The 15,085-nt window shown below is 41.6% G+C and overlaps 1 protein-coding gene across 2 annotated transcripts in view; it reads right to left on the bottom strand.

Annotated features, from left to right (window-relative positions):
* Window positions 1-14,680, bottom strand: part of LOC143284105 (uncharacterized) — a 148,201-nt gene extending 133,521 nt beyond the window's left edge. The window contains exon 1 of one of the 2 annotated variants that reach the window (XM_076590750.1): window positions 14,539-14,680. The gene's annotated coding sequence lies outside the window, so the exon portion shown is untranslated. The other variant, XM_076590751.1, reaches the window with a different exon arrangement.
* Between the last annotated feature and the right edge of the window lie 405 nt (window positions 14,681-15,085).

Genomic DNA, 15,085 nt, shown 5'->3' with positions numbered 1-15,085 from the left:
GATACTTGACTAGTGTTTTACTTTTGTGTATTTTTTTTAATCATCCATCTATTGAAATTGTAACTAAAAAAACAAAACAAAACAAAACAAAATACCCCCCCCCCCCCCCCAAAAAAAAAAAAAAAAAAAAAAAAAAACGAAAAAAAAACCCCAACCAAAACCACCCTCTGTTTTGTTTCGTGTAAAGGTGAGTTCTACAAAACATCCGAAACTCGATGCCATATTTTCTGATATAACTATTTTGCTTCTGTTATTTCGAAACGAGTAAACTAGGTAAATAGTAGAAATAATATTGGATGCTCAAGAATGGCCACAAAATGTCATTGTGCAAAAAAGAAAATCAACAAACAAACAAAAAAACCGCTGTATGGCTTCACGGCAGGTCCATGGCCGTTCTCTTGAACTGCTGTGTCCGGGATAAAAAGTCTATTCACGCAATTAGTCCTCCTTTGTGTGTTATTTATTCACCACACACACACACACACACACACACACACACACACACACACACACACACACACACACACGTGTGTGTGTGTTTTTGCTTCAGGTGCTTGTAAAACGACATTCTCGACAGTCTGCGATACCAGTATATTTATATCCAAGATACTATAACCTTAGAAAACCGTAGATATCTATATTTATTAATTGGTTTGTTATTTGGTTTTTTATTTGCTTGTAGGCATAAAGGCGCGATGGAAATCCCAGAGTTTTTATGTAGAAGACGAACAGTTTATTCTGTTAACCTTTTCTGTAAGCTGCAGTTTGGCGGAGAGATGATATCTGTCTTGATCACAAAGTAGAAAAACTGACGAACATGGATAAGAGTTATGCAACGGAAACATAAGGGAAACAAACAGGAACCACACCACTTTTGTAACAATATATTGTGTGGGTTCAATGTGAAGAAAAACTACTATAAATCCAGACTTCCTTCTTATCTGAGAAGCACTGGGAGAGAGGGGTGGAAAGGGCGAAATACAGTAATGGAAAAGAGACATGGAAACATGCAGACATATAAAAAAAAGAAAAGATAGACAAAGGATGGAAGAGAGAGAGAGAGAGAGAGAGAGAGAGAGAGAGAGAGAGAGAGACGGGCTGGGGGGAGGGGAGAGACACACAGAAAGCTGGAGGCAAAGTAAAAGGAGATAGACTTCGACTGAGAGAGCGCGACAGACAGACAGACAGAGAGATGAACACACACACGCTCGCGCGCATGCACACACACACACACACACACACACACACACACACACACACACACACACACACACACACACACACACACGCAATCACGCACGTGTACACACCGATAAGGAGGGGAGAGAGAGAGAGAGAGAGAGAGAGAGAGAGAGAGAGAGAATGAGGAGGAGGGTATAAGTTTGTGGGTTTCCATGACAAAAGTTTGTGTTGGTAATGGGATAAAATAAAATAATAAGATGACATGGGGGGGGGGGGGGGGGAGAAAATGGGCAGACACAGGCAGGCACGGTGGAAAAGACAGCGTGAGAAAACTGTGGCCAAAAGACAGACAGGCAGATAGACAGACATGTAGAGGAACGGACACAGACATGAAACAGATGAATCGGTGTATACCCACATATACCGATTTTTTTTTTCTTCCAAGAGTGCCTTTAATATGTTATCCCTTTTCTTTTATCATTTCGTTGGAAGCCGTCCTTATTTTCTACAAGGAAATGTGGCTTTAAAAAGTGTATACCTGTTTGGAAGTTTAGATGAAACATGAAAAAAAAAAGAATTGCACCCCTATAACTTCAGGTTACTGGGTGTGATAGTTTATCAGATCCATATAACAGACAACAGCCAGATGTTGCTGATGATATTATTTCCACACGTTTGAAGCGTATCGTGTTTTTGCATTTCAAACTTGATTGATAATTTACACAGGTATCGCCACGTTGTTACAAAGGTTAAGAGTTTATTTGTATTTGAGAAATCTGTTATGACATAAAAAACAAAAACAAAACAAAACAATAAGTATTTATTTATATTACAGTAGATTTCTCTGTGTGAAATTCGGGCTGTTCTCCCCAGGGAGAGCGCGTCGCACCCATTATTTTTGTATTTTTTTCCTGCGTGCAGTTTATTGTTTTTTTCCTATCGAAAGGGATTTTTCTACAGAATTTTGCCAGGAACAACTCTTTTCTTGCCGTGGGTTCTTTTATATACGTTAAGTGCATGCTGCACACGGGACCTCGGTTTATTGTCTCGTCCGAATGACTAGCGTCCAGATCACCACTCAAGGTCTAGTGGAGCGGGAGAAAATATCGGCGGCTGAGCCGTGATTCGAACCAGCGCGCTCAGATTCTCTCGTTTCCTATGCGGGCGCGTTATACGTTACCTCTAGGCCATCACTCCAATTATGGAGTGGATGAAAGCAATCGTCGGATTTCAAATATTGTTTTCACTCATTACGAACCTCGCTTGTCTAAATCATTCCCTGAAACGAACTAAAAGATAAAGAAAGAAAGAAAGAAACAGAAAGAAAAAGGAAAGACTGAAGAAAAAAGATGAACAGAAGTTAAAAAAACAACAACAAAAAAACAAACAAAAACAACAACAACAACAACAAACAAACAAACGGATAATAGAGTGATACAAATCACAAATAAACAGAAAAGGAAACACGGTACTGGCGGAAAGAATACAGAAAGAAAAAAAAAAAGCATGGGGAGAAAAATCATGGAAAATGGGAAAGTGAAATTGTTAAAGCAGTCAATAACACCAAATGAGTCTCCTGGGCCAATCGTTCTTCCTGCTACACTCGCGCTCGGATATTGTTTTTGTTTTTTTTCTTCACACTGCATTTCAAACGGGAGTGCGTATGTTTTGTTGTGTCTATTTAAAAAAAAAAAAAATTGATACATAAAAAACACGGCAAATACGCAGAGTAGTTAACACGTTTAACTCACTCAGTACGGCCAGTCCTCTCTTCTCCTCTACACAGACCCCTCGGATGTCCAGTGGGTGTCTGAATGACCCAACCTTTAGCTTCCGTCGTCAGAATTGTGGTATTCTTTGTCAACATTCACCTCTTCAGTATAAGAGCCTTCCGCTTGCAATATTTTGATGATGGTAATTGGGGTGAAACGCTGTTAACTCACTCAGTACGGCCAGTCCTCTCTTCTCCTCTACACAGACCCCTGTTAACGTCGTCTCTTTCGCCGTTCGTATGGAGAGAGTTAAAATGTAATTATTATGAAAACCAGTAGGATAGATAGTTGGGTACAGTGAAGATTACCAGTTTGGTTCCAGGGCGCCCAAAATAATAATGATTGGTATTCCCGATGCCGACCTTGTTATATTGTTGTTCAGGTGATGTCAGTATTGTGTGACATAGAGCTGTTCGCAGCTAGTTCAAAAAGGGATAATATTTAAGTTACAGATCCCATAGCCACCAGGGCAGTGATTTCATATCCACTGTGTCCAGGGCGAGGCCAACAGGAAAACAGTGATTTCATATCCACCGTGTCCAGGGCGAGGCCAACAGGAAGGCAGTGATTTCATATCCACTGTGTCCAGGCCGAGGCCAACAGGAAAGCAGTGATTTCATATCCACTGTGTCCAGGGCGAGGCCAACAGGAAGGCGGCTGGGCCCAAACCTCTCCTATCGCCAACCCAACCATTCCAACCGTTCCCCAACCGAAGTCGTTTACCCATCCACACCTCAGTGGAGTAAGGGAAATCGGAGTAAAGTGTCTTTACCGGAGCGCGACACCATGCCAAAACGGATCCTTGAACCCTGATCACCTGTCCTTGAACCCTGATCACCTGTCCTTGAACCCTGATCACCTGTGAACACTGACGTCCAACGCCTCACCGAGTCTTGCCATGGCGCTCACCGAACGTGTGATCACGACAGTCCTGGACCAGACAGAGCGGTGAGATGACTTAGCTGAACACTTATGCTGCCTGCTGTGCGGGCCCTCTGTGGTCACTCCTGTTGCTCAACCAGATACACCAAGCGACCAGTTCTGAAAGATCTTGACTAGCCACCTTCACAGCTTGGGATCAGTGAAAGTCTTCACCAGATCACCTTGGAAAGAGCATCAGGGAAGGATTGCGTACCTGCTGAGGTTGTGGGTGCTTTTAAAGACACGTCGTAGACCATCTGGGAGGAACAAAAAATGCCCGAAGACTATTGCTGCCTACAAGACGAAATGAAATCACACTGTAAGAAAGTACCGGGGAACATCACTGCAATCCTTCAGTTGAAAGTTCGTACGATCCTGAGCCGACTTAAGGTGTCTCCACACAAGGAGTCCTCAGGTTCCTAATGAGGCTTCAGTCCTGGGAGCAGCACAGTACACTGAAGATTCACTATCAGGCAATAGCAGAAAGTGAGCAGAACATGTCTTTATTGGAAAGATAAAAGCAGTGTTCGGTGTTATCAATAAAAAAAAATTTAAAATGTCGTGGACGATTTAAGTTATTTGCAAAATAACCGAGCTTCTAAATGAGCATACTTCCAAAGTGAGTTATAATAATAATAATAATAATAATAATAATAATAATAATAATGGATACTTATACAGCACACTATCCAGAAATCTGCTCTAGGTGCTTTACAAAAACGCTTTTGTTAACATAAAACATTATATCTATGTTACATACACACACCAAAATGTGACTACACACACACACACACACACACACACACACACACACACACACACACACACACACACACACACACTGCATACATACATTTAAACATACATGTGTATCTAACACATGTATCACATAATGTATTACGTTTATCACATAAAGGAGTGAGAGATCACGTTTTCTCCAGCGGCTTTTCTTCAGCCACGTTTGAGATCAATGATAAGAGTCAAGCGCAAGGGTGACAGGCTGTTGCTCTGCAGGATCCTGGTGATGGTGTTCTAATCCAGTGCCGCTTGATCAGCTCCATCTTTGATCCTAGACAGACGCTTTTAGCGCCGAAACAACCTGTCCCCGGGACCTTATTCAGTTCAACCCAATTCAAGACGCTCCGTTTGATGGTGATCTACTCCCCTGCCTCACGCAGACACTGACTTGCTGAAGCTGCTTGGCCTTTTACCGGGAAATCTTTCCCACAGGATAAAGCAAGCGCCGCACGAGAATAATAACGCTAAAGGTGCATCAATATCAACATCAATGTCGACATCAATATCAACATCAATATCAACATCAATATCAACACCAATGTCAACATCAATATCAACACCAATGTCAAAACAACATACTTCCAGTGGCGGTACTTTCCTCGACTGTTCGTCTTCAGTTTTTGGACTGTTCAGCAACCATTTTGCACATTGATGAGTCGCCGAAGGGGTAGGAGGAGGAAGGTGGCAGAATGATTAAGACGCTTATCTGCCAATACAGTTCGTGAGAGTCTGGGTTCAAATCCCGCTTTCGCCCTTTCTACAAAGTTTGACTGGAAAATCGAACTGAGCGTATAGTCGTTCGGATGAGCCGATAAACCGAGATCCCGTGTGCAACATGCACTTGGCGCACTGAAAAAGAACGCATGGGAATGAGAAATACATCATTATGCCATCACTCAAGGCCTGACTGATCATGTTGGCTTATGCTGCTGGTCAGGCATCTGCCTAGCAGATGTGGTGTAGCGTATATGGACTTGTCCGAGCGCAGTGACCCTTCCTTGAGAAACTGAAACTAAAACCGAATGGGTAGGCTATTTGCGCCCGGTTTATTTCGGATTCGAATAACAGTTGTTTCCCTTTGTTTCCGTTTTCCATTAGGATTGGCATTGTTTAGTTCACACACACACGTACCCCTACCCACCCACCCCGTATACACATTTTCACACACACACACACACACACACACACACACACACACACATGGGGGAGGACCGGGGTGGGTGGCGAGGGGGTGGGGTGGGGAGCTCTCTTAGATTACAAGAGAGAAAAGGGGGAGGGGGGAGGTGGAGGGGGGGGGGGGAGGAGAAAGATCGGGGTTCAGAAGAGAGAAACAATGACCGTTCATTTTACCATGGTAAACGAATTGGAGCTTGCTATGCTTTTTCACATTTGCCGTTGCTTCCTCACTGCCACAAAACAGGAAGAAAGTGTTGAGCTGGAGAGAAAAAGAAAACAAATATGAGACAGACAACACAGGGAGACAGACAGACAGGCACACACACTTAGGGAGGGGGAGAAAGAGAGACATACAGACAGACGGGCATAGACACACGCAGAGACGGGGAGGAAGAGAGAGAGGGACGGGAAACAGACAGAGACAGAGAGACAGAAACAAACAGAGACACACACAGGGACGGGGAGAAAGACAAAGAGAAACACACACACACACACACACACACACACACACACACACACACACACACACACACACACACACACACACACACACACACACACACACACACACAAACAGCAAACAGAGACAGACAGACAGACAGACAGAGACAGAGAGCGAAAAGCATAGAGTGTCAGTCACAGAGCGGACTGTCCGAGAGATGACGACGTTTAATGATGCAACACAAGACGTCTACCTGACGTAGCGTGGGGCAGTCATGCAAGACAGGGACCGGTAACCAGAGGACTCGTGTTTCTCTCCGTAACGAGGGCTACGTTGCTGCCAACAGGCGTTCAGAAGAGCAGAAGGAGGACAGCACATAATTAAGACAGATGGAACTCCCTGTCCGTCTTGCCCCAGTCTCTGTCTGTCTGTATTTATCTCCCTGGGTGATGCAAGCACAGGCTTCCTCCATCTCAGTAACATCATACGTGCATGTATGAATGCATAGCAATACATATATGAAACGATGAATCACTTCAATCCGTGACCCCATCATTGACCAGCCCCTCCCCCCCCACCCCCCTCAACTGTTTATTCCAGGAACCACGTGACAACGAACACTTCCGCAGAAATGTGTTATTTTCTTTTGATTCAGTGACAAGACAGTAATACATCTGTTTCCAAATTATTTCGAAATGTGTCAGCTCGCTTCATTTGAAAAATGTCCAGTGACTGCGCGGAATTGAACTGAATCATGAACGCATGCATAAATGATAAAAATGAGTCATATTCAACAGGCCATTAATTATAAACGGCATCTGCGACGATCTGTGAAGAAAAACACACAGAGAATAGGTATGGTCTGGGAGAGAGAGAGAGACGAAGAGACAGACAAACAGAAACGAGAGAGAGAGAGAGAGAGAGAGAGAGAGAGAGAGAGAGTGCGATATATATATATATATATTTTTTTTTAGAATGAAATGGCCATGGCGCTTAAGTCGTACACCAAACACAAGGAAAGAGTATTATATAATAATGCTTTATAGATGAAGTAGTTTCTTAAGAGGAAACGTTCACAGTACTTCTGTAATCAAAGTAGCAACCATTCGAAAATGTTTTAGACTTATGTATGCAGAACTTCCCAATCTGAATATGATTGTGCCAGTCCTCTTTTTTTTCTTTTTTTTTTAAACCCTCCTTATTAAACCTCTCCTCTCCTCTCCATCATCATCATCATCATCATCATCATCATCTCCTCGTCTACCTCTTCCACCTTACTCAGCGAATGAGATGTCCTTGTTTCCTTTGCACACGTAAAAGAATCACGGAAAACCGTTTGTTTTTGTTGATGGTGTTGGTGATTTTTCGCTGTAGTTTTTTTTTCTCTTTTGTTTATTTCTCTCTCTCTCTCTCTCTCTCTCTCTCTCTCTCTCTCTCTCTCTCTCTCTCTTTTACCAGACAACACCAATCCCCCCCTCGCAACCCTCTTTCTTTTCTGTTTTTGCTTTTTTTTTTCCCCCGAAACACTTATTTTACAGTTCTATTTACGGGAGCACAATATAAGCTACTTTGAAAAAAGGAAGAAAAAAAAGGCAGCTAGCACCGTGTTTAGCTGACACAATATAGCTCCCCCCCCCCCCCCCCGCCCCACCCCCCTCCCCCACTCTCCCCTGCCAAATTTGGCATGGAGATTCCATTCTGACGAAGGGAACGTTGAAAAGAAAAACAACGCAGACTGTCGGTAAAAAAGCTGTGTAAAGTGGGCATAGCACTTTGCCGCACGTCCCATGCTCCTTTTGGCCCCTTCAGAGTTAGAAGCAGAACCATTACGCGATAGCGTGGATTGGGGTAAAGAAAACAAAAGGGCGAAGAATGCAGAAAAAAACCGAAAAAAAACCATGCTGATGATATGAAGATTTGGAAAGGGGGGAGGGGGGAGGAGGTGGAGGATTCAGAGACAGGGGTAGGAGGTGGGGTGGGAGGGAGGGGGGGGAGGCGCAAGAGAACAGCAAGAGCGAGCGAGCACAATTAATGTCAAATAGTTGTGTCAAGCCAGGAAAGAGAGAGAGAGAGAGAGAGAGAGAGAGATTGATTCTCGACCCTGTCATTTGTGCCATTAATGGGTTTTCAATGTGCCTGTCTGTTTGTCTGTCTGTGTCATATTCACAGACAAACACACACACACACACACACACACACACACACACACACACACACACACATTAAAATTTAAGCAAGCTGAGGTTATACCACTGTACCAAGCAGGAGACCGAGATAATCCCTCTAACTTTTGACCTATTTCTATACTGTCTGTTTTGTCCAAACCACTTGAAAGACATGTGCAGTCTCACCTTAATTCCTATCTTAAGAAATATGATTTGATACACGAAAACCAATCAGGTTTTCGGGAAAATCACTCCTGTCACACAGCTCTCATACAAATTATTGAAAGATGCCTTTCAAACATAAACAATAATGTGTTCACAGGTATTGCGAGGGAATCAGAATGACGGAGGTTATCAGGGAGCTTGTTCCACGTCTTTGGCGATTGAAAAGAAAACGATCTGTGTCCATAGGTCTTACTTCTGACGTGAGGTATCCTGAGAAGTCGAGTATCAGAGGAAGAACGGAGCTGGCGAGACGGGGTATAGATATGGATGAGTTCAGAAAGATACTTGGGGCCAGATCCGTTGACTGCAGAAAAGGTCAGAGTGGATAGCTTATAGTCTATTCGATCAGAAACAGGCAACCAGTGGAGAGACTGAAGGAGAGGAGAAACATGATCAAATTTAGAAGCTCTGCAAATGAGTCTGGCAGCGTTATTCTTAATTCGTTGGAGTCTGTCTAACAGATATTTGGGAATGCCGGCCAAAAGAGAGTTGCAGTAATCTAATCTTGAGAGAACCAGAGAGCATACAAGTGTCTTGGTTGCATCGGTTGAGAGATAGTGGCGGATAGAGCTGATTCTACGCAGTTCCAAATAGGCAACTTTACAGATATTCGAAATGTGCTGTTGGAAGGAAAGAGACTGGTTTAGGATTACACCAAGACTGCGAGGAAGCTACTTTTTCACGCACACATTCTATCTCTCATAAACTATGCATCCACGTTGTGGGATAATGCCAGCGAAACTAACCTCAAACACATCAGTCGCTTGCACAAAAGAGCTCTAAAACTGATTAAACTAGAATCTAATACTTTGACAGATAATGACTATAAAAATTTAGACATTCTTCCGCTCAAAAGTCGACTGTTACTTAACAAATGTATGTGTATGCACAGTATAGCGAATGGAACGGCACCAAAGAAAATAACCCAGAATTTTATTATTAATGAAAATAGACACACTCACAAATTATCTTTTCCACGACCCCGAAACAATTTATATAAATCTAGTTTAACATATTCTGGGGGAACGATATGGAATGGTTTACCTCCTTCTTTAAAGTCATGTCGTCTAAAGCAACCATTCAAAAAAGCACTTAAGAAATATTTGATGGAAAAAATATGATCCCTTGATGCTTTGATATGACTATCATTGTATCTGCCGTCTATATACTTGTCTGTCTGTCTTTCTAACCTTAAACTTTCTCTGTCCTTCTGACTCTCTGTCTCTCTTTTCCATCTCTCGACTGTTACCTTTATCCGTCTGTTTTCTCTCTCTCTCTCTCTCTCTCTCTCTCTCTCTCTCTCTATATATATATATATATATATATATACATATATATTGTGTGTGTACGTATATATATATATATATATATATATATATATATATATATGTATGTATGTATGTGTGTATGTATGTGTATGTATATATAAGTATCTTTCTCTCTCGTTTTTTTTTCTCTCTCTCTTTACTTCCTGAATTAAGTTAATGATGTAAGAATGTCGCACTGCGTGTTGTAATCGTGTCAGTATCATATGTAAATTTATTGCTATTTACGCTTGTATCATTTCTGTTGTTGTTGTTCTCGGTAGAATTTTTTGTGTGTTTCTTGTAATTGTTTATTTCCATATTAACCTTTCCAGACCTCCACTTCCCCCATTTCTTTCTTTTTTAATTAAAAAAAATTCTTCTCTTTTTTATGAGGGCAGGATATAAAAAAGATGTATAAGCTTATTCTTTTACCCTCAAGATCATTTTGACTTGACTTGACACACTTGCACTCACACACACACACACACACACACACACACACAACCCCCCCCCCTCCACACAGACACAGAGAGAGAGAGAGAGAGAGAGAGAGAGAGAGAGAGAGAGAGAGAGAGATTGAAGGAAGAAGTAAATGTAATGCTTGATCTGACTTTAACTTCAGGGGGGAAAATCCGTTCACATATGACATGACATGACATCGTGTTTTGTTCACTGATTTAGTTTTTTGTGCATTAAACCGCACATAATCCATTCGGCTGGTGTTTTCTTGCAGTTTTTATGTCAAAACTATTTCTATGGAGGAAAGATTCAAATGAAACGAGTTGTTATCTTCTAACAAGTCACATCTAACAAGTCACAAGTGGTTTTTATATGCAGAGCGTTGACATACAGTGAAAATGATAACAGACCGAGAATAAAGCCTTGAGGTGCACCAGATCTAATTGAGTCTGATTTAGGAGATCTTGATATTAATAATCGTTTTCTTTTGACAAGAACGATAAAGTGAACTGAAAAAAGTGTATTCTTGCATGTTTTGTGTATTTTTCAACAGGAGAAGATGATTAATGACATTGGCGGCTTTTGAATAGTGTAGACTGTCTGGGTGAATCAGATTTCAAATGTGAAAACGTACCAGTATATTTTTTCCGATATATTTTTTTTCATAATTGATGTCGGCCTGGTATTCGAGGCACGTACACAGAAAAGGAGCGACAGCACGATAGAGAGAGAGATGGGGGGGGGGGGGGGACACAGACAGACAGACAGACAGACAGAGAGAGTCTGAAGTCTGAATGGTTTATTATTCATCCCTTTCTACCCGTGACAATAGAGGTGGGGGGGGGGGAGGGGTGCGGGGTCTTCCGTGTTGACGTCCATTGTAAAGAACAACGCCAGTATATGGAAAGCAAACAAAGGGAAAGAAAGAGAGAATTAGAAATAAAAGAGAAAGATAGGGTTGTGGTGGAGAAAGAAGGGAGATACAGACAGGGACAGAGCGAGCGAGAGAGAGACAGAGAAAACGGCAGACGGAGAAAGAGATAGATAGTCAGACTGACCGTCAGGTAATAGGCATTTCACAATGGGGAAAAAAAAAAAGACAAAAAAGAAAAGAAAAGTGCGTTTCATGTGTCAAAATAATATACAAAATCATCTTCCCCCTCTCTTCCGTGCGTGTGTGTGTGTTTGCGCGCGCGCGCGCGTGTGTGTATGTGTGTGTGTGTGTGCGTGTACGCATGTGCATGTGTATGTGTGTGTGCATTCACCTTTCTTTACATTTCCTTTCTTTATATTTCTCATGAAAAAAAAGTAATGAATAATGAACACTGTTTTAACCGTCACGCGTCCGCGAGATGAATCCAAAAGAATGAAAATAGCCAAAAATAAATGAAGAAAAATAGAACAAGAATGAAAAGGGAAAGTCTCAAGGACTGGAATAGAAACGTCTGTTATCAACTAAGGAAAAGTTGAGAGTAAATCTATAAACTATCATACATGAAAAGAACCCAAAACCTCTCCATTTGAGAGATTGAAAAAAAAAAAAAAAAGAATTCACATTATCATTTTCCTTGATCTGCTCTTGGTATATCGGTTATTCAATTCTATCCTACGTTATTTCTGGTGACATTTGTTTTCTTTCTTTTTTGTTGTTTGTTGAAAAAATAACTGCGTAGCTAATGGTTCCCCTCTAATCAGTTTGTTTAGCAAATCACCCACATACCACAGATACGTCCTTGCGTTGTACATGGGTGCTTGATAAAGTTCTTTGTTCTACGCTGGCACCTATCAGTTTGTCCCACAGAACTGCCTACAACACCATTTGCTAAACTGAGCTGGAGAGTCAATACCGCAGTTTCCTACCTTTTTTGGAGTGTCTTTTTTCCCTTGTTTATTTTTTTTATTTTTTCCACTCAGTACTGACGATGGACTTTTTAACTCTCTCCATACGAACGGCGAAGGAGACGACGCTAACAGCGTTTCACCCCAATTATCATCATCAATATATTGCAAGCGGAAGGCTCTTATACTGAAGAGGTGAATGTTGACAAAGAATACCACAATTCTGACGACGGATGCTAAAGGTTGGGTCGTTCAGACACCCACAGGACATCCGAGGGGTCTGTGTAGAGGAGAAGAGAGGACTGGCCGTACTGAGCTAGTTAACGAAATGGACGTTGTTTGAAAATTACAACAAGAAACAGGAGAGAGCTTAATTTGTAAATGCACTCGTCGTAATGAAACACAAAACTGAAATGTAGGGTTGAGGCAGACAATGTACTAGTAGTGGAAGTAGTTCTGCAGTCAATGTAGCAGAAGTAGCAGTAAGAAAGCGAAAAGAAGAAGAACAAGAAGGGGGAAAAAACCTGTCATGAATTTGTCAAAGTGAAATGTTCGTCCGGGAATAAAGACGGTGGCACTGATAACACCCACGCACATTAAACGAGCAGGTGAGATAACAGCTTGAAAGCTTCGAGAAACAAGGAGAAATAAATAGAAAAGGAAGTAGTTGTCATCTACGGCAGAAGGAAGGAACTGAGTATGTGGAATCATGTAGATGTAGTTTACAAAAGAAACGAACGAAGAAAAAAAGAAAGAAAAAACAAAGTATGAGAATATATACCTGGAACTCACAACAAAAGAAGAAGTAAAAACACACATGCATTCAACTAAAGGAATTCTCAGTACATTAACCCTCGTCAATTCCACCATGAAAAATGAAAAAGTCAGTGCAACAAAGAACAAAGGCGGCCAAACCAACAACAACAAAAGGAAGGGTAAAAATTGAGGTGAAAATGACGAAAATAACGCAAAAAAAAAGAAAAAAGTACGAAACCAAAGCCCGAAAAAAAAGGTATTTACACGACCATGACGAAAAAAAGAAGCTGGAATAAAAATCGGGAAAGAAAGAAAATTATTGTAGAAAGCAAGTAGACATATATGACAATAAATAAATAAATAAAACAGAAAGAAAAGAAAATGACATGATAAAAACAATAAACAAGAACGAAAACAATAAAGAAAGTTGTTTTTTTAAGAGAAAAAAAGGAAGTGAAAATTTTACAAGACAGAAAAGAAGAAGAACGTAAGACGAAAAAGGAAGGAAAATATATAAAGAAAGAAAAAGAAATGAAAAAAAAAAGAATAGGAAGAAAAACGATGATATAGGAGATACATGAAAAAAAAAGAAAAAGAAAACAAGAAAGATGAAGGAGTACAAAGAAACAAAGCTAAAATGAACGACAGAAAATGAAGACGAAGGAGATGAAGAAAAGGAAAGATGATACCGGCATTAAAAAACAACAACGATGGAGTAAAAAAAAAAAACAAAAAAAACCCAACAACACATGAAACATATCCGATGAAAAAAGGAAATAATGAGGAACAGAGGCGAAAGGCACCAGACTAAAAAGGAAAGAAAAATATGCGCCAAGGGAGACAATTTTTGACAAATGGCAGCAGTTGTGGCAGTAGCAATGATAGTAGTAGTAGTAGTAGTAGTAGACGGAAACGAGAAAAAAGAAAAGATTAAACAAAAACCATGAGAAGAAAAAAAGTATTGACAAAAGTAATAGTAAGAAGATGAACAAGAGAAGGAAGATAAGATATCACAGAGAAAAAGAAAGAAGAAGAAAAAAAAAAGACAGAAGAAGAAAAAAAGAAACAGAAAGAAGAAGAAGAAAAAAAAGAAACAGAAAGACCGACAGAAAAAAACAACACAGACAAACAAACAAAACGACAAGAAATTCAAATTTTACCTCCCACGGTTTCGTTTTCAGTGTGTGTGTCAGCGACAGAAGAAGAACACCGTTCCTCAGCAGAGATTACCCAGCCAGGTATTGTTTCAAAGTACTGGTTGAAGCAGTAATCATAAGCTTGGGGACATCTCAAAAGAAGAAGCAGAAGGAAGAAGAAAAAAAACCAACCCAAAAAAACTTTCAAAACTTTTCAGTGGATCAAACACCTAGACAAAAAAAGAAAAAAAGCGGGGAGAAAGCGCGCCACTAGTGAGAGCACGCTTGCAAGTTACTAGCAGTAGTGGGTTGCCGCTTCAGACAGAGACAGAGAGAAAAAACCAATCCCCGTGCGCCAACCTTGGTTCTCTGGGAGACCGGCTGCTGGGATGGTCGTCCGTTTGAAGGAAGAAGGAAGGATGGTCCGCCTGTGTGAACGAAGGTGAAATGGACGAGCACGGGAGTTGTGCGCCGTTTTTAAGTAGCTTGGCTCGGGGTGGTGGTGGTCGTCTTGTTGTTGTGTTGCTCGTGACACTCGTGGAATGGCTGGGCCGTGCGACGCGGGGAGGTGGTGTGGTGTGGGCGTGACGGCACAGGGACAACAAAGCTTGGGCGCCGGCCTGCTCCACTGCTAGCTACCACGGTGCCTGACTCGCTCCTGAGGCTGGGAGAGTTAGAGAGAGAGGGGGTGAGAGGGAGAGAAAGGGAGAGAGAGATCGGGGGAGGGAATGTGAGAGAGAGTGAGTGAGAGAGAGGGAGGGAGGGAGAGAGAACAAGAGCGAGAGAGAGGGAGAGAGAGAGAGAGAGACCGTGCCAGACAGCCCACGTGTATATATATATATATATATGTGTGTGTGTGTGTGTGTGTGTGTGTGTGTGTGTGTGTGACTTTGTGTGTGTGTGTGTG

Source organism: Babylonia areolata, chromosome 7 (genome assembly GCF_041734735.1).
Source record: "Babylonia areolata isolate BAREFJ2019XMU chromosome 7, ASM4173473v1, whole genome shotgun sequence".
Taxonomy (NCBI): domain Eukaryota; kingdom Metazoa; phylum Mollusca; class Gastropoda; order Neogastropoda; family Buccinidae; genus Babylonia; species Babylonia areolata.
The sequence above is the reverse complement of the archived record's forward strand: the minus strand, read 5'-3'. Positions and strand labels throughout refer to the sequence as shown.